Source organism: Marmota monax, unplaced genomic scaffold (assembly GCF_021218885.2).
Source record: "Marmota monax isolate L192 unplaced genomic scaffold, Marmota_monax_Labrador192_F-V1.1 WCK01_AAM20220418_F8-fsc00161, whole genome shotgun sequence".
NCBI lineage: Eukaryota > Metazoa > Chordata > Mammalia > Rodentia > Sciuridae > Marmota > Marmota monax.
The window spans coordinates 4,030,905-4,050,685 of NW_026693511.1; positions in this window are offsets into that span (position 1 = coordinate 4,030,905).

Here is a 19,781-nt window from a genome sequence, read left to right on the forward strand (position 1 = left end):
ACCCCAAAACTAACCCTAATGGTAACCATAGTTCTTACATTATCCATTTCCCTAACTCTAACCCTACCCTTCAACAAAAACTTGCCCTAATTCAAGCTTTAAACCTAGCTTTAACCCTAACGCTAACCCTAACCCTAGCTCTATCCCTATCCCTTACCCTAAGCAAAATTTTAAACTTAATAGTAACCCTAGAACAATTCTTACTTATTAGTCTAACCAAAATACAAACCCTTTTAATAGTCCTGACTCTAGCCCTCATTTACCTTTAATCTTATGCCAAACCCAAACGCTAAACATGACCCTTATTCTGAAACAAACAATAACCCTAGGTCTGAACCTGAACCTAAGTATAGAGCAAACCCTAACACTTGTCCTACCAGTAACATTATAATTAAACCTAACCCTAACCCTAGCCATAAGACTAACCCTAACTCTCACACTAGCCCTATCATTGGTTCTAACTCTATTCCTTACAATAAACCAAAATCTAGCCCAAAACCTAGCATTAATGTTTGCCCTATCTTTAGTCCTTGCCCTAACCCTAGATCTAACCCTAACTCTAAATCTAACACTTACCCTAAGCCTAAGCCTAACACTAACACTAGCCCTAACTCTAATGTTAACTGTAAAACTAGCCCTAACCCTAACCCTAGCAGTAAAACAAAACTGGGAAATGGCCTTAACCCTAAACCTTACCTTAAACAACCCTAAAAACTATATATAGACCAACCCTAGCCCTAAATTCGACTCTTAACCCTAACCTTAAATCTAACCCTGAAAGAGACTCATATCCAAATGCTCACCCTAGCTCTAGACCCCATCCTAAGCTTAAACAAAAACCTAACAGTAACCCTATCGCTAATTCAAATCCTAACCCTAACCCTAACCCTGACCCATATTCTAACACTAACCCTAGCTCTAAATATCACCCTAACCTTAAACCTAACCCTAACACTAGACCTATCCCTAAACCTAACCCTAAAATTAACCCTAATTTTAACCCTAGTTCCAACATTACCATTGCCGTTACCCTAGCCCTAACCCTAACACAAAAACAAGACCTAATCCAAGCTTTAAACCTATCTTTAACCCTAACCCAAACTCCTACCCTAACCCTAGCTCTAACTTATCCCTTACCCTAAGCAAAACCCTAACCCTAATGTTAACCCTAGACCTAACCCTAATCCTTAGGCTAACAAAAACCCTAACCCCATTAATAGTTCTGACCCTAGCCCTCATTCTAGCTCTAATCCTATCCCAAACTCTAATGCTCACCCTGATGCTTATTCTGACCCTAACACTAAACTTAGGTCTAAACCTGACGCTAACCCTAGACCAATTCTAACACTGGCACTAATGATAAACTTATTCCTAAACCTAACTCTACCATTAGGCTTAGACATCAATCTAATCCTAAATCTAGCCTTAACTCTAGCCCTAGACCTAAACAAAAACTTAATCCTAGCCCTAACAATAACCTTTACCCTAACCCCAAAACTACCCCTACCCCTATACCTAAACCTAGTCCTAATTCTTGCTATAACCCTAACTGAAACTCTAACCCGATCACTGACCAGCATTTAACAGTAAACCTACCTCTGAACCTGACCCTAACAGAAAATATAAACCTAACCCTAGACCTAGACATAACCCTAACCCTAAAACTAGCCCTACACATAACCCTAATTCTTACATTATCCACAGCCCTTACCCTAGGCCTAAACCTAACACAAAACATAGAGCTAAACCTAGGCCTTAACCTAGCCCTAAACATAACCCTAACCCTAACCCTAGCCCTAATCCTAACTTAACCCTAGCCTTAGTCCCAACCATAGCTCAAAGCCCAACCCTTACCATAAATATAAACCTAGAAATATCCCTAAATCTAACCTCAACCCAAGCTCTAATTCTAACCTTAACCCTGGCCCTAACCCTAGCTCTAAATCTACCCAATACCATAAACCTAACCCTAAACCTATTGGTAATAACCTTGCCTTAACCCTAACCATAACCCAACCCTAACCAGAAAACTAAACTTAGACCTAACCCTAAACCTAACACTCGCTATAACCCTAACCCTAGCTCAAAATCTAAACCTTAGTATAATCCTAAACATAACCATAGCCCTATTCTTAACCCTATACTTAAATCTAACCCTAACCCTAAACCTATACCTAAATCTGATTGTATCCATTACACTAAACATAACCATAACCCTAATAATAATCCTAGCCCTAACCCTACCTCTAACCATAAAATTACCATAATTCTATCCTTAGACCTAATCTTTAACCTAACCCTTGCTCTAGCCCTACCCATAGTTCATAACATAACCCTTATGCTAAACATAACCGTAAACATAACCCTAGTTCTAACCCTCACCCTAATTCAAAATCAAGACCTAATCCTAACCATGACCCTAGCTCTAAACTAAATTCTAACTGTATCCATTTTTCTAAACATAAACCTTACCCTAATGCTAACACTAGGCCTAACCCTAACCCTTTCACTAAATCCAACCTTATCAATAATTCTAAACCTAACCTGAAACCTAAACCTAACCCTATTATTACAATAACCCTAACCCTAATGCTAATTCGAGCACTAACCCTAAACTCAGACCTAAACCAAACCCTAACTATGATCATGACCCTAATAATTCCACTGGGTCTAAACCTGACCATTACCCTAAAACAAACCTTTACACTAGACCTAGCTGAAAACCTAAGCTTGAAAACAACCCTAGACCTGACATTAGCCTTAGCCATATTCCTAGCCCTAACCCTTAAACAAACCCTAGCCCTTATCTTAGCCCTAAATATAGCCTTAATCATAACCCTAACCTTAAACCTGGACCTAACCCTAACACTAACCCTAGCCTTAATCTTAGCCCTAATTTAGCCATATCCCTAACCCTAAACCTAACGTAGCCCTAAGACTAAGTCTAACTCTCACCCTGCCCTAAAACTAGTTCTAACCCTATCCCTTACCAGAACCCTAATCCTAGTTCTAACATTAGGCCTTACCCTAGAACATTTCTTAGCCCTAGTCCAAACCCTAGATCTAAACTTAAATCTAATTCTAACCCAAATCATAAGACTAAACCTAAACCTAACACTAGCCCTAACCCTAACACCAATGCTAATCATCAAACTAGTCCTAACTCTAGCCCTAGCCCAAATACAAAACCAAGCCAGAGCCCTAACCCTGATCCTTAACCTAAATCAAACCTTAACCCTACACCTAGATCCAACCTTAGCCCTAATTTGAGTTTTAAGCTAAAAACTAAAACTAACCCTGAACCTGACCTAACCCTAAACTGAGCTCTAAACATTACTCTAACCCTAACCCTAAATCTAACACTAGACTTAGCCCTAAGGCTAACATTAAAACTAGCCTTATTCATAACCCTAGTACTTATATTAGACGTAACCCTAACCCTAGCCTTAACTTAACCAAAAACCTAACCTGAAACTCTGCCCTAAACCTAGCTTTAACCCTAACCCTAACCTCAACCCTAACACTAACACTAATTGTAATCATAACCCAGCCATATCTTTAGTTCCAACCCTGTCCATTACCCTAACCATAACCCTAGCTCTAACCCCATCCATTACCCTAAAGATAATCCTAAACCTAATGCTAACTCTAGGCTTAAACCTAACCCTATTCCTACTCATAACCTTATCCATTACACTTAACCTAACCTGAAACCTAAACCTAACCCTATCATTACCCTAATTTTAACCCTAATGCTAAATTGAGCCCTAACTTAAAACCTTAACCTATCCCAAACACTAACAATGACCCTGACCCTAATAATACCCTTAGCTCTAAACCTGATTCTAACCTTAAACCTGGATGGCGCCTGGCATTTTGCCAGAGGGAGTTGTTTGTGAAGTAACTCCAGGGAGCCATTAAGTGTGGAGATTCCTATTGGTTGACACTGTATCTAGTTTATGTTAATTAGATAAGCTGTGTGGAATGTATATATATATATATATATATATATATATATATATATATATATATACCTCCTGTCCTACAATAAACGGCTCCTACTCCTGCTGTATCAATCTACACAAGTTCCTTGTCACCCCCCAGCTATTTTGCTGCAGCCGGACTGTGGCATAAACCTACCATTACACTAGATGTAGCCATAACCTGACCCTAAAACTATATTTAACCATAATGCTGGACTTGAAATTAGTCCTAGCCCTAACCCAAACCATAAGCTAAGTTTTAACCCTAATTCTAATCCTTGAAATAGTTCTAAAACTAGCTATAAACCCATCCCTTACTCTAAACCTAACTATAAACCTAAACCTAAACCTAACCATCGCCCTAAACCTAGGCCTAAAATAAGAGTAAGCCTAGCACTAATCCTAGCCCTAATTTAGTCCTATCCAACCCTAACCTTAGCCCAAAGACTATCTCTTGCCCTATCCCTATCCCTAGTTCTATCCTTAGTCCTAGCCCTAATTCTTACTCTAAATATAAACCTAACTCTAAATTTAACCATAAACATAAGCCTAAACCAAACACTAACATAGCCTTAACAATAATGCTAATCCTAAAACTTGAACTACCCCTAGCCCTAGTCATAAAAAAAAAAAACCAAAGCTCTATCACTAACCCTTATTCTTAACCAAACTCTAACCCTACTTTTAGACCTAACCCTAGCTCTAAAACTAACCCTGAACCTGACACTGACTGTATCACTAATCCTAGCTCTAAACATTACCCTAACCTCAAATTAAGCCTTGCACTAGACCTAGCTTTAACCCTAAATATAAAACTAGCCCTAATCATAAACTTAGTTCATACATTAGTCATTGTCCTAACCCTACCCCTAACCTTAACACAAATCCTATCCGTAATCTAAGCCATAACCCTAGATTTAACACAAATCATAACCCTCACACTAGCCTTAACCCAAACCCTAGCCCTAACACTTGCTCTAAACCTTTACCTTACCCTAAGCCAAACCCTAACCCAATTGCTAACCTTAGTACTAACCCTAAACCTTAGCCAAACTTATACTCTAACCATATTACTAGCTCTAAACCTAGCTCTCATTATAGCTCTAATCCTAAATCTGAACCTTATTCTGACCCTAACACTAACCCTGGGTCCAAACCTGACCCTATCCCTAAACCAATCCCTAACACTAGGCCTACCAGTAACCCTATATATATACTTAAACCTAACACTAGCCCTAGTCCTAAAGATAATCGTAAAAATAGCTATAACTCTAGCCCTAGACCTAAACAAATACCTAGCCTTAGCCCTCACAATAACTCTTAAACCAAACCAAACACTAACCCTACACCTAGACCTAAACCTAGTCCTAATTCTGGCTATAACCCTAACCCTAACCCTATCCTGAACACTGACCCTTACCCTAACACAAAACCTAGCTTGAGACCTAACCCTAACCCAAAACCTATACCTAAAGCCAGACCTAGCTATAATCCTAAACCTAAAACTAGCCCTAAACATAACACTAGATTTTACATTACCCATAGTTCTAACCCTAGCCCTAAACCTAACATAAAACCAAGCACTAATCCTAGGCCTAAACTTAGTGCCAAGCATAACCCTAACACTAATAATAGCCCTAACCCTAGCCCATGCCTAACCCTAGTTCAAAAAAAAAAAAACCCTTTCACTAAACATAACACTAGCCCTATCCTAAACCCTAACTCTAATCCTAGCTCTAATCATAAATTTAATGTTAGCCCAACCTTTAGCTCTAACCCTATCCATTACCCTTACACTAACCCTAATTACAACCCTATCCCTAACACTAAACCTAATGTTAAACATAAATGTAATCCTATACCTAAGCCTAAACCTTGCAATACCCTACACCTTAGCTGAAACATTAAGCCTTACACTACACCTAATCCTAACACTAGCCCTAACTCATAACCTAACCCTAACCCTAACCCTACCTCTAATATTATCGATTACCCTAAGCTTAAACCTAACCCTAATTATAACCCTAGCCATAACCCTAACCATAAATCAAACCATAACCTTAAACATAACCCTAGACCTAAACTTAAACCTAAACCTCGCCCTAGCTATAACCCTAGCTCAAACACTAACCTTTATTCTAACCAAACCATAACCCTAGTCCTAACCCTAACACTTACCCTAACCCTAATACTTACCTTAAACCAAACCCTAGCCCTATCCTTAAACCTAACCCTAATCCTAGACTTAATCCAAACCATAACCTAGCCCTATCCCAAGCTCTAAACCTATCCATTACACTAAACATAACGTTAACCCTAATGCTAACCCTAACCCTATAAATAAACCTAACTTATTCTTAACCCTAAACCTTAACTAATATCTAAACCTAACCATATACATTACCTTAACCCTAAACTTAAACCTACCACTAACTCAAGCTTTAACCGTAAACTTTAACCTAAACCAAATGCCAACCCTGACTCTAACCCTAATAATACCCCTGGCTCTAAACCTGACCCTTACACTAAATGTAACTCTTAAACCAGAACTAAGTATAACCTATTCCTAAAACTATCCCTAACCATAACCATAGGTCTGACATTAGTCCGAGTCCTAGTCCTAGTCCTAGCCCTAAACCTAACAGAAACCCTAGCCATCATTCTAGCCCTAAACCTACCTTAATCCTATCCTGAATATTAACCCTAATGCTAGTCCTAATTCTAACACTCATGGTAGACCTAAAGCTAGCTATAACACCACCCATTCCCCTAAACCCAATGCTAACCCTAAAGCTAGCCCTACACCTAGGCCTAACCCTAACACTAACCCTAGCCCTAATCCTAGCCCTAATTTAGCTGCAATCCTAACCCTAATCTAAGCCTGGTACTAAGTCTTAAAATAACTCTCTTCTTAGCTCTATACCTAGTTTTATCCCTATCCCTTCTTAAACCTAACCTAGAACTAACCCTAGTGCTAAATCTAACCCTAAATCTAAATCTAAACCTAAACCTAATCTTAAGCCTCTTCCTAATACCAGCTCTAACTCTAACACTAATCCAAAATCTAGCTCTAACACTAGCCCTAGCACAAAAAAAAAAAAAAAAAAAAAAAAAACGAGCCATATCCCTAAACCTAAACCCTACACCTAGCCCTAACTTTAGCCCTAATTCGAGTCCAAAACCTAACCCTAAAACCTAAACTGACCCTAACACTAAATCTAACCCAATACATCGCCCTCACCCTATTCTTGCTTTGGTTGCTTCACCATAGGGCTACATTCACAAGGAACAAATCAGAGAGTGCCCACAGATAACCGATTGAGTGTGTGAAGATTCAAGAAGCTAACACCATTACTTTTTGTTATCCAGCTTCATTTTCAATTATACATATAAGTCAATTTGAAGTGAAACCTTAAAACACAAACTGTTCCTAACAGCGAACCATGAACTGAGAAAGCCCAAATATGGGAAATATTTTAATTCTAGGCAAAAGATGAATCCTGTCTGGCATCAAAGAAATTTGAACAAAACTAACTCCAACCCCAACACTAATTCTAACCCTAGCCCTAAACCTAACCCTAAACCGAAGCCTAATCTGTTTAGAGAACCTTTGATCACAGAAGTCCCAAACTTGGGGTGCCTAGTAGGACAAGGCAAATGATGAATCCTGCTCAGTATCAAAAATAATCTGAAAAAAATTAAGGGAGGTGTTTCAGTACATTTCTATTTCCCCTATTTTTTCATAAAGTGCTCTTGAATAATGTTCTTTTCTTTGCCGTTGCTTTAGAAAACTTTCACTAGGAAGAAACCAGAGAGTGCCTATAGAGAACTAATTGAGTGTGTGAAAATTCAAGCAGCTAGCACCAACCATGTTTTATTACCAGTTCCATTTCCATTTACATATATAAGAAAACTTGAAGTGAAACTTTAAAATACAAACTGTTCCCGACAATGAACAATTTAAATTAGAAGGCCCCAAACTGGGGAACATAATAAGATTTGGTAAAAGAGAAATCCTGCCCAGGATGAAAAAAAAATTGAACAAAAACTCTAACCCCAACAATAGTTCTAACTCCAGTCCTAACTATAACACTAACCCTAAACCTATCCTGTTTATAGAGCTTTCATCATACAAGTCCCAAACTTGGGGAACCCAGAGCATCAAGCTAGCATATGAATCCTGTGCAGGATCAAACAAATCTGACCAAAGTATTGGGGGGAGGTAGTTAAGGACATGCATATTTCCCTGATTACTCATAAAGTGCTCTTGGATAAAGTTGTTTTTGCATGCTTGTGCTTAGAGCTACTTTCACAAAGAAGAAACCACAGAGTGCCAACAGAGAACTGATTGAGTGTGTAAAATTTCAAGCAGCAAGCACAAAACCTGTTTGACTTCAAGCTCTATTTCCATTTACCCTTATAGGTTCAAATGAAGTGAAACCTTAAAACTCAAATTGTTCCTGACAGTGAACCTTGAACCAAGAAGGCCCCAAACTGGTGATCATACTAAGGCTAGTTAAAAGATGACTGCTTCCAAATATCAAAGAATTTTGAACAAAACTAACTCTAACCCTCTCACTCTAACACTAGCCCTAACCCTAACGCTAAAACTAACCCTAACCTGTTTAGAGAACCTTTGATCATAGAAGTTACAAACTTGTGGATACTAGTGAGTAAAGCTAACAGATGAATCCTATGCAGTATAAAGAAATCTGACCAAATGACTGGGGAAGGTAATTCAGTACATTCATATTTTCCTGTTGTCTTCTAAAGTGCTCTCAGGTAAAATTGTTTTTGCATGCTTCAGCTTTGGGATACTTTCACAAGGAAGAAAAGAGAGTACCAACAGGGAAGTAATTGACTATGTGAAGTTTCAAGCAGCTAACAGCAACACTGTTTGATTTCGAGTTCCATTTCCATTTACCCATAGAGATCAAAATGAAGTGAACCCTTAAAATGGACAGTGTTCCTGACAGTGAACACTTGAACTGAGAAGGTCCAAAACTGGGGAACTTAACAAGGGTAAGGAAAAGATGAATACTGCCCAGTATCAAATAAATAAGATCAAATCTAACTGTAACACTAATGCTAGATTTGAATCTACCCCCCAAACTAAGGCTAAGCTGTTTAGAGAATCTATGATCATAGAAGTCCCAAAATTGGGGATCCTACTGGGGCAAGCTAGTAGATGAATCCTGCACAGTATGAAAGAAATATGACCAAATAATTGAGAAAAGCTTTACAATATATTTATATTTCCCTCTTTTCACCTAAATTGCTCTCAGATAAACTTTATTTGCATGCTGCAGCTTTGAGCTACATTCACAAGGAACAAACCAGAGAATGCTCACAGAGAACAGATTGATTGAGTGAAATTTGAAGCAGCTGGCACCAACCCTGTTTGATTTCTATCTCCAATTCCATTTAGTTCAAAAGGAAGTGAAACCTTAAAATAGAAACTGTTCCTGAAAGCAAACCATTGAATCTTGAAGTCCCAAACTTGGGGAGCCTATTAAGGCTCGGTCAAGGATGAATCCTGTACAGTATCAAAGTAATCTGATAAAAATATTCGAAACTCTTTCAGTACATGTGTATTCTGCTTGCTCCTAAAGCTCTCACAGATAAAGCTGTTTCTTTCTACCTCAGCTTAGGGATAATTCCACAGGAAACCCACCAGAGAATCCTCACTGAGAACTGCTTGAGTGTGTGATAATTCAAACAGCTAGCCCAAACCCTTTTTGATTTCCAGCTTCATTTCTATTCACCCCTAAGGGGCAAAAAGAAGAGAAATATGAAAATTGAAACAGTTACTGAAAGCAAACCCTTTATGTAGGAGGTTCAAACATTTGGAATACAGTCAAAATAGGAAAAAGATGAATCCTGCTCAGTATCATAGAAATTTGAAAAGAAAACTAACTCTAACCCTAATACTAGGTCTAAAACTAGTTCTAACACTAACCTTAACACTAACCTTAACCTGTTTAGAGTCCCTTTGATCCTAGAAGTCCCACACTTGTGGATCCAAGTGGGGCAGGCTAACAGATGAATCTGTCACAGTATCAAAGAAATCTGACCCCATAATCGGGGGAGGTAGTTCAGCACATGCATATTTCCCTTTTTTCTACTAAAGCATTCTCACATAAAGTTGCTCTGCATGCTTCCATTTAGGGCTATTTTCACAAAGAGTAAACCAGAGAATGCCCATTGAGAACTGATTGCATGTGTGAGGTTTGAAGAAGCAAGCACCAACCCTGTTTGATTTCCAGTTCCATTTCCATTTATCCATAGGTAAAAATAAAGTGAAAACTTAAAATACAAACTGTTCCAGACAGCTAACCATTGAACCAAGAGACCCAAACCTAGGGAATAATGTAAGGCTTTGTTAAAGCTGAATCCTGCCCAGTATCAAAGAAATTTGAACAAAACTAAATCTAACAAAACACTAGCTGTAAACCTAGTCCTTACCTAATACTAAACCTAACGTAACCTGTTTAGAGAACCATTGATCATAGTAGTCCACAAATAAAGGAGCCTAGTGGGGCAAGCTAACAGATTAGTCCTGTGCAGTATCAAATAAATCTGACCAAGTAATTGGGGGAGTTATTTCAGTACATTCATATTTTCCTGTTCTCTCCTAATGTGCTCTAGGTTAAATTATTTTTTCATGCTGCAGTTCATGGTACATTCATAAAGAACAAACCAGAGAGGGCACACAGTGAGCTGATTGAGTGTGTGAGGTTTCAAGCCGCTAGTCCTAACACTGTTTGATTTACAGCTCCATTTTCATTCATATCTATAGACGATAGCAAAGTGAAACCTAAAAATTCAAACTGTTCTTGACAGTGAACCGGCAAACCTTGAAGGTTCAAACTTGGGGATTCTACTAAGGCTAGGGAAAGGATGAATCCTGTACAGTATCAAGTAGTCAAGCAAAAAAAAAGTTGAAGCTTGCTCCTAAAGTGCTCACAGATAAAGCTGTTTCTTTCTACTTCAGATTTGGGCTACTTCCACAAGTAACAAAGAGAGAATGTGCACTGAGAACTGATCGAGTGTGTGAAGTTCCAAGCAGCTAGCACAAACCCTGTTTGAGTTCCAGCTCCATTTCCATTCACCCCTATAAGGCAAAATGAAAAGAAACATGAAAATTAAAACTGCTCCTGAGAGCAACTTGTTTTACATAGGAGGCCCAAACATGGGGAGTATACCAAGAATAGAAAAAAAAGATGAATCCTGCACAGTATCAAAAAAAGTTGAAAAAAACTAACTCTAACCCTAACACTAGCTGTAACACTTGCCCTAACTCTAACCATAACTGTAACCCTAATCTGTTAAGAGAACCTTTGATCATGAAAGTTTCAAACTTGGGGAGACTAGTGGGGCAAGCTTCCAGGTGAATTCTGCAGAGTATCAAAAAAATCTGACCAACGAATTGCAGGCGGTATTTCACTACATGCATATTGCCCTGTTTTCTCCTAAAGTGATATTGGATAAATTTGTTTTGCATGCTTCATCTTACAACTACTTTCACAAGGAAGAAACCAGAGGGAGCCCAAAGACAACTGATTGAGTATGTGAAGTTTCAACCAGCTAGCACCATTCCTCTGATTTCTAGCTCCATTTGCATTTACCCATATAGGTTGAAAAGAAGTGATACATTATAAACAAACTATTCCCAACAGCGAACCATTGAACAAAGAAAGCCAAAAACTGGGGCATATAATAAGGGTAGGTAAAAGTTGAATCCTTCCCAGTATCACAGAAATTCTAACAAAACAAACTATAACCCTAACACTATCTCTAAACCTAGCCCTAACCCTAATCCTAAACCTAACCCTAACCTGTTTAGAAAATCATTGATCCTAGATGTCCCAAACTTGTGGAGCTTACTGCAGCAAGCTAATAGATGAATCCTGTGCAGCATCTAAGAATTCTGACCAAATAATTGGGGGAGATAGTTCAGTACATGCCTATTTTCTTGTTTTCCCCTAAAGTACTCTCAGAAAAAAAATTGCTTTGCATGCTTCAGCTTAGGGTTACATTCAGAAGGAACAAACCAGAGAGTGCTCACAGAGAACTGATTGAGTGTGAGATATTTCAATCAGCTAGCACCATCACTCTTTGATTTTGAGCTCCATTTCCCTGTACCATATAGTTCAAAATGAAGTGAAACCTCAAAATACAAACTGTTACTATCAACAAACCATTGATCTGAGAAGGCCCAAACCTGGGGAACATAGTAAGAATAGGAAAGAGATAAATCCTGCCCAGTATCAAGAAAGTTTAAACAAAACTAACTCTAAACTTAACACTAGGTCTAAATCTAGCCCTAACCCTAACTGTAACCTTAACCCTAACCTGTTTAGATAAACTTTGATCATAGAAGTCCCAAAGTTGTGAAGCCTAGTGGGGGAAGCTAAGAGATGAAAAATGCACAATATCAATTAAATCTGACCAAATCATTGTGGGAGGTAGTTCATTACATGCTTATTTCCCTGTTGTCTCCTAAAGTAATCTCGGAAAAATTTGGTTTTGCATGCTTCTCATTTGGCCTATATTCAATAGAAAGAAAGCAGAGAGTGCTTGCAGAGAATTAATTGAGTGTGTGACGTATCATGCAGCTAGCACCAACCCTGTTTGATTCCAGCTTCATTGTTGTTCACACCTATAGGCAATAATGAAGTGACACCTAAAAAATCAAATTGTTCCTGACAGTGAACCATTGAATGTAATGGACCCAAACTGGGCATCCTATTAAGGCTAGGTAAAGGATGAATCCTGTACAGTATCAAAGTAATTTAATCAAAAATTTTGAAGATTGCTCCTAAAGCACTCACAGATGAAGATATTTCTTTCTATATCAGAATAGGTCTGCTTCCACAAGAAACAAACCAGAAAATTCACACTGAGTACTGCTGGAGTGTGTGAAGTTTCAAGCAAACTTTCAAACCAATTTTGTTTGATTTCAAGCTCTATTTCCATTTACCCATATAGGTCAAAATGAAGTGAAATCTTAAAATATAAACTGATCCTGAGAGTAAACCACTGAACACAAAAGGCCCAAATCTAGGGAGAATAGTAATGCTAGGGAAAGATGAATCCAGCCCAGCATCAAGAAATTTGAAGAAAAAAAAAAAAACTCTAACACTAGCTCTAAACCTAACCCTAACCCTAACCATGATTCTAACCCTTATCTGTATAGAAAACCATTTATCCTAGATGCCCCAAACATGGGGAGCCTAGTGGGGCAAGTTAAACATGAATACTGCACAGTATCAAAGAAATCTGATCAAATCATTGAGAGACTTATTTCAATACATATATATTTTTCTGTTTTCTCCTTAAGGGCTCAGAAACAGTTGCTTTTCCATGATTCAGCTTTGACCTACCTTCAAAATAAAGAAACCAGAAAGTGTCCACTGATAACTTATTTGTAAAATTTCAGCACCTCCTACCAACCCTGTTTGATTTCCAGCTCAATTTTCCTTCACATCAATAAACCATAATGAAGGAAAATCTTAAAATACAAACTGTTCCTGACAGCAAACCACTGAACCAACAAGGCCCAAACCTGTGGAGCATAGTAAGGTTAAGTAAAAGATGAATCTTGCCCAATATCATAGAAATTTGAAGAAAACTAGGGCCACGCTGGAGCTCTCTGTGCAGATGGAAATCTCGGCTCTGTGGTTGCTCTTGGCTCAGTCGGAAGTCGGATGTCTCGGCCGTGCATGTGCTCTCTGCACAGACGGAAGTCTTGTGCATGAGCTCTCTGCACAGATGGAAGTCTCAGCTGTGCATGTGCTCTCAGACTCAGATGTAAGTCTCAGTAGCATGTGAGCTCTTGGCGCAGACAGAAGTCTTTGCCACGGGTTCGCTTTCAGCTCAGATGGAAGTCTCGGCCATGTAGTCGCTCTCGGTGCAGAGGGTAGGTAGCACAGAACAGAGAGGCTTTGCTTGCGTGTCACCAGACCAAGCTCTGAACACAGCCAAAGTTCACCCCAGAACCAGCCACCTCACCAAACACCTTACACAGGTAATAGATGGAATCCATCTTGGAAAACCTTACTCAGCATCTATTGGTGGCCATGGCTACCAGCTGTGTTCTGCGGCTTCTCAGGTACCCGGTTTCCAACTCCCCTACCTCCCGCTGTGATAACTCAAGATTTTTCTCACAAGCTTTTGGGGGGCATAGCTATAAATGCAGAAGAGTGACTGTAAAGGTTCCTGGTGTCCAACTCAGAGACTAAGAATAGGGAGTCTCCAGGTAGAAGCTCAAGCCACCTCAAACTGGCTACCTCTATCACTCTTAGCACAGAGACTCAATCTAGGAATAGACAACTCCACCTACTGGAAGAAAACAGACTTCTGAGAGACTTTTCTATTCTCGCTCTTCTCATGTATTCTCCTCTACCCTTCCCCATCTGGCCCTCACAATCTCAACATATGTGAAACTAAGAACTTTGCATGAAACTGGACTTTAAGAACTGAATCACCAGAATAGTATAATATAGAGGATTTGTATAGGCCCATCTCACACCCCCTTTTTTTTTCCCTTATTGTCATTCTCCCTCTCTTTCTTTCTTTCCTTGTTATTTTTTCTTCTTTTATCTTGCTCCATCTCTTCCACTTTCAACCTCCTAACTTTTACTATTTATACATAGGGTAATTTTATGAATACAGATAAGGAATTTGAATTTATACATTCTTCCATAAATTGCCTCTGTCTATTCCTTGCAGTTCTCCTCCAATTTGCTAAGATACATTAATCTCATACCCTCACTTCTTTCTCCCTTAACATAGCATCCTACCTCTGACCGTCAGTTCTCTATATACCATCAGAAATTGTATGCCTTTTATAAAACTAATGACTATGTTCTAATTAATAATTGAAACCAACATCTGTAGACGTAGAATCTAAATATAAATGTACTTATAATGGTCAGGCTTAGTCTTCAGGTTAGGCTTAGATTTAGAGATAGGATTTGATCTATGGTTAGGGCTAGGACAAAGGATAGGGCAAGGGTTAGGACTAGGGTTAGGGCTAGGGTTAGGGTTATGGTAAGGGATAGGGTTAGAACTAGTGATAGGGCTAGTGTGAGAGTTAGAATTGATCCTAGGCCTAGGGCTAGGGTAATGGTTAGGGATAGGGCTAAAGTAGGGCTAGGGTTAGTGTTAGGTTTAGACCTCAGGTTAGGGTTAGAGTTAGCGTTACCTGTAGTGTAGGGGACTGGTTAACAGCTAGGTTGAAGGCTATGTCGTGAGTTAGTATTTGTGCAAGGGCTAGGGTTAGGGTTAGGGTTAGGATTAAGGCTAGGCTTAGGGGTAGATTGAAAGCTAGTTTTTGTGTTAGGGTTAGGGCTAGTATTAGGGCTAGGGCTAATGCCAGGTCTGGGTTACAGTTTAGGATAGATTTACTGTTAGGTTTATGGCTTGGTCCAGTGTAAGTGTTAGGTTTAGGGTAAGGGTTTGTTATAGAGCTAGGGTTATTTTTAGGGTCAGGTTCAAGGTTAGGGGTTGTTTTAGGCTAGAGGTAAGGTTTAGGGCTCAAATTATCATTGGGTTTAGGGTTAGGGCTAATAACAGGGTTAGGTTTAGGATTTAGATATGGTTTAGTTTAATGGATAGGGTTAAGATTAGATCTAATGTTTAGCATAAGTGTTAGGGTTATCATTAGGGTAATGGATAGGGTTAGACCTAAGATTAGGGCTAGGGATATGTATAGGATTAGGGTTTTTGTTTTGGTTAGGGTTAGGTTTTAATTTAGGGTTAAAATTAGGTTTTGTACTCATACTAATGCTAAGTTTTGGGTTAGAATAAGTCTAGCTTTAAGGCTAAGGGCAATGTATGAAGTAGGATTATGATTTGTGCTTGTTATAGGGTTTGGGTAAGGGCTAGGTCTAATGTTAGGGTTAGGTTCATGGTTATGACAATATTTAGATTGAGAGTTAGTGTTAGCGTCTGAGTCAGTGTCCGGATTACTTTAAAGGTTTGACATAGGACTACAATTAGAGATAGGAGTAGGGCTATGTATAAGGTTAGGGCTACAGGTAATGTAAGAGCTTGTTAAGATTCAGGCTAGTTTTAGGGTTAATGTTAGTGCTAGGTATAGTTTTACGGTTGAGTTTAGGGTTGTGTTGGTGATTAGAGATAGGGTTACTGTTAGTCAGAGTCAGTGTTAAGGTTAGGGTTAGAGTTGGAATTAAAGGTCTAGGGTTAGGTCTAGGGAAAGAGTTAGTGTTTGGCTTAGGCCAAGAGTTATGGTTAGGGCTATGTCTAGGTTTTTATTTAGGTCTATGATTCGAGTTATGGCTTGATTTAGGATTAGGTTTAGGTGTACGACTAGTGTTAGGATTAGGTTTAGGTGTAAGGTTACTGGAAGTTCTACTGTTAGGGTTTGGTTTAGGGTTAGATTCAGGTTTAGACCTACAATTATTGTTAGGGTCAGAATAAGGGTTAAGGTTAGGGTTTGAGTTATGGTTAGAGCTAGAATGAGGGCTAGGGTTAGTATTAGTATGCTAAGGGTTTATTTTAGGTTAAGGATTAGGGTTAGCTTTAGTGTTAGGTTTTGGCTTAAAGTAAGGGATACGGTTAGAGCTAGGGTTAGGGTCAGGGTTGGGGAATGGGTTAGGGTTAAATCTAGGTTTACGGCTTGGTTTAGGGCTAGTTTTTTTTTTTTTTTTTTTATTAGGGCTTGGTTTAGGGCTAGTTTTTGTGTTAGGATTAGGGCTAGGTTTAGAGCAATGGCTAATATAAGAACTAGGGTTACAATTAGGGTTAATTTTTGGATTATGATTAGGTGTTAAAGCTCTAGTATTAATTAGTTTCAAGAATAGGGTGATATTTAGAGCTAGTCTTAGTGTTTGCTTAATAGCCAGGTTCAGGGTTTGGTTTACTGTTAGGATAAGAACTCAAAATAAGGCTAGGCTTAATTTAAGCGTTTGATTTAAGGTTAGGGTGGTTTTTAGAGCTAGGGTGAGTGTTAGGAGATGTGTCAGAGACAGGGTTACTATTAAAGTTAAGTTTAGGACTCAAATTAGAGCTAGTGTTAGTCTAGCTGTAGTGTGAGGTTTTGGTTTAAGTTAAGGTTTAGTGTTAGTGCTATTATTCAGTTTTGTTTTACTGCTAGGGTTAGGGTTAGGGCTAGTTTCATAATTAGTTTTAGGGTTAGTGCTAGTGTTAATGTTAGGCTTAGGCTTAGGGTTAGTGTTACAGTTAGAGTTAGTGTTAGATCTAGGGTTTGGAAAAGGAATAAGAATTAGGCAAGTGTTATGGCTAAGTTTATGGCTAGGGATTGGGTTAAATTAAGGCTAGGATTAGGGCTAGGGTTAGTGCTCTGCTTAGTTTTAGTGTTAGGATTAGGGTTAGGAGTAAGTTTAGGGTAAGGGATGGTGTTATAGCTAGGTTTAGAGGGAGGGTGAAAGTTAGAATTAAATTAGGTATATTGTTAAGTTTAGGGTTATGATTACGACTAGGTTTAGGGCTAGGATGAGGGCTAGGGTTTGTTTTAAGTTTAGGGCTAGGATTAGGGCTATGGCTAATATCAGGTCTTGGGTTATGGTTAAAAATAGTTTTAGTGTTAGGTTTATGGCTACATGTAGTGTAACGGTTAGTTTTAGGGTTAGGGGCAGGTTTAGAGCTAGGAGTATTTTTACAGTCAGGGTCTTTGTTAGGGTTTGGAATAGGTTAAGTTTTAAAATTATGGCTCAAATTAGCATTAGGGTTAGTGTTAAGTTAATGAAAGGGTGAGGTTTAAGGTCTCAGTTTGGATTACGATAATGGATAGGGTTAGGATTAGGGATAGAGTTAGGTTTAGGAATAGGATTCGCATTAGGGTTAGGGTTATGTTTATGGCAAAGGATAGGGTTAGAGCTAGGGTTAGGACTAGGATTAGTATTAGAATTAGGGTTAAAACTGGGTATAGGGCTTGGATTAGGGTAGTTTTTGTGTTAAATTAGTACTAGGGTTATGGTTATGGCTGATGTAAGTGCCACGGTTATGTTTCAGGCTAAATTTAGTGTTAGGGTTTGGGCTACATCAAGTTTTAGGTTGAGGTTTTGGGTTAGGGTTATGTTTAGAGGTAGGGTTAGTGTTATGGTCAGAGTCAGGGTCAATGTTAGTTTTAGGGTTCGGATTAAAACTGAAATTAGGGCTAGGTTTAGGGTTAGTGTTTTGTTGAGGTAAAGGGTTAAGGTTTGGGCTATGGTTCAGTTTTGTTTTAGGGCTAGGGCTAGGATTAGGGATAGTTTTAGGATTAGCATTAGGGTTAGGGTAGTGTTAGGTTTAGGTTTAGCCTTAGGTTTAAAGTTAGATTTATAGGTAGGGTTAGGGATAGGGTTCAGCTTAGGGTTATTGTTAGATTTAGAGTTAAAGTTAAATCTAGGTTAGGGCTAGGGCTAAGGATAGGACTAGGGTTAGGGCTAGGATTAAGGTTCTGATAAGGGATTGGGTTAGAACAAGGGATGGGGCTAGGGTGAGACTTAGAGTTTGTCTTACAGCTAGGGTTAAGGCTAGGGTTAGGAATAGTGCTAAATTAGGGTAAGATTATGGCTAGGTGAGTGTTACGGTTAGGGCTAGTGTTAGGGTTAGGGTTAGGAGTATTGGTACATTTAGTGCTACGATAAGGGCTCTTATTTGTGTTAAGATTAGGCCTAAGATTAGGGCTATGGCTAATGTCAAGTCTAGGCTTACAGTTGGGGATAGTTCTAGGATTATGGTTATGGCTAAGTCTAGTGTAAATGTTCGGTTTAAGGTAAGGGTTAGCTTAAGAGCTAGGGGATTTATTAGAGTCAAGGTCAGAGTTAGCGTTTGTTTAAAGTTAGGGTTTAGGGTTAGGGCTCAATGTGGGTTAGGGTAATGATAGTGTTTTATTTATGGTTCAAGTTAGGTTTAGCTAAATTTTAGGGTTAGGGTTAGGTCTAGGGTTCACATTAGGGTAAGGGTTAGGTTTAGTATAATGGATACTTTAGGGCTAAGTTTGGGGCTCATTTTATGCTTAGGAATAGGCCTTGATTTATGGTTAAGGTTAGGGTTAGAACTAGGGATAGATTCGGGGTTATGTTTAGCATAAGGGTCAGGTTTTGAGCTAGGGTAATGCCTAGGGTGAGGATTAGGTTTAGGGTTAATTCTAGGGATAAGATTACACTATGGTTAGGGTTAGGGTTAGAATTAGAGCTAGGTCATCATTAGAGGTAGGGTTAAGGTTAAGGTAATGGATAGGTGTAGATGTAGTTTTAGGGTTATAGTTAGGGTTAGATTTAGGTTTAGGCTTAGGGTTAGAGCTATGGTTATGTTTAGTTTTATGATAAGGGTTAGGGTTTGAGGTACAGTTAAGTCTATGGTGAGTATGAGTTTGAGGGTTAGGTCTAGGGTTAGTTTTCCACTTAGTTATAGTGTTAATGCTAGGCCTAGTATTATCAATAAGGATAAGGTTAGGTTTAGGATAAAGGGTAGGTTTAGGGCTAGGGTTAATGATAGGATTATTACTAGGGTTAGGGTAAGTTTTAGGAATAGATGTAGTTTTATGTTTAGGGGAAGGGTTAGGCTTTGATCTAGGATTAGGTCTAAGCTGAGGGTTAGGTTAGGGTTAGGGCAAGGGTTAGGGTTAGGGTTATGCTTAAGGCTAGGTTTATGCCTCAGATTAGCTCTAGGTTTTGTGTTAGGTTTAGGCCTCGGGTTAGAGCTATGGGTAAAGTAAGAGCTATGGTTATATTTAGGGCTAGTTTTAGGGTTAGCGTTATGGCTAGGTATAGTGTTAGGTTTAGATTTTCAGGTAGGGTCAAATTTAGAGATAAGTTTACTCTT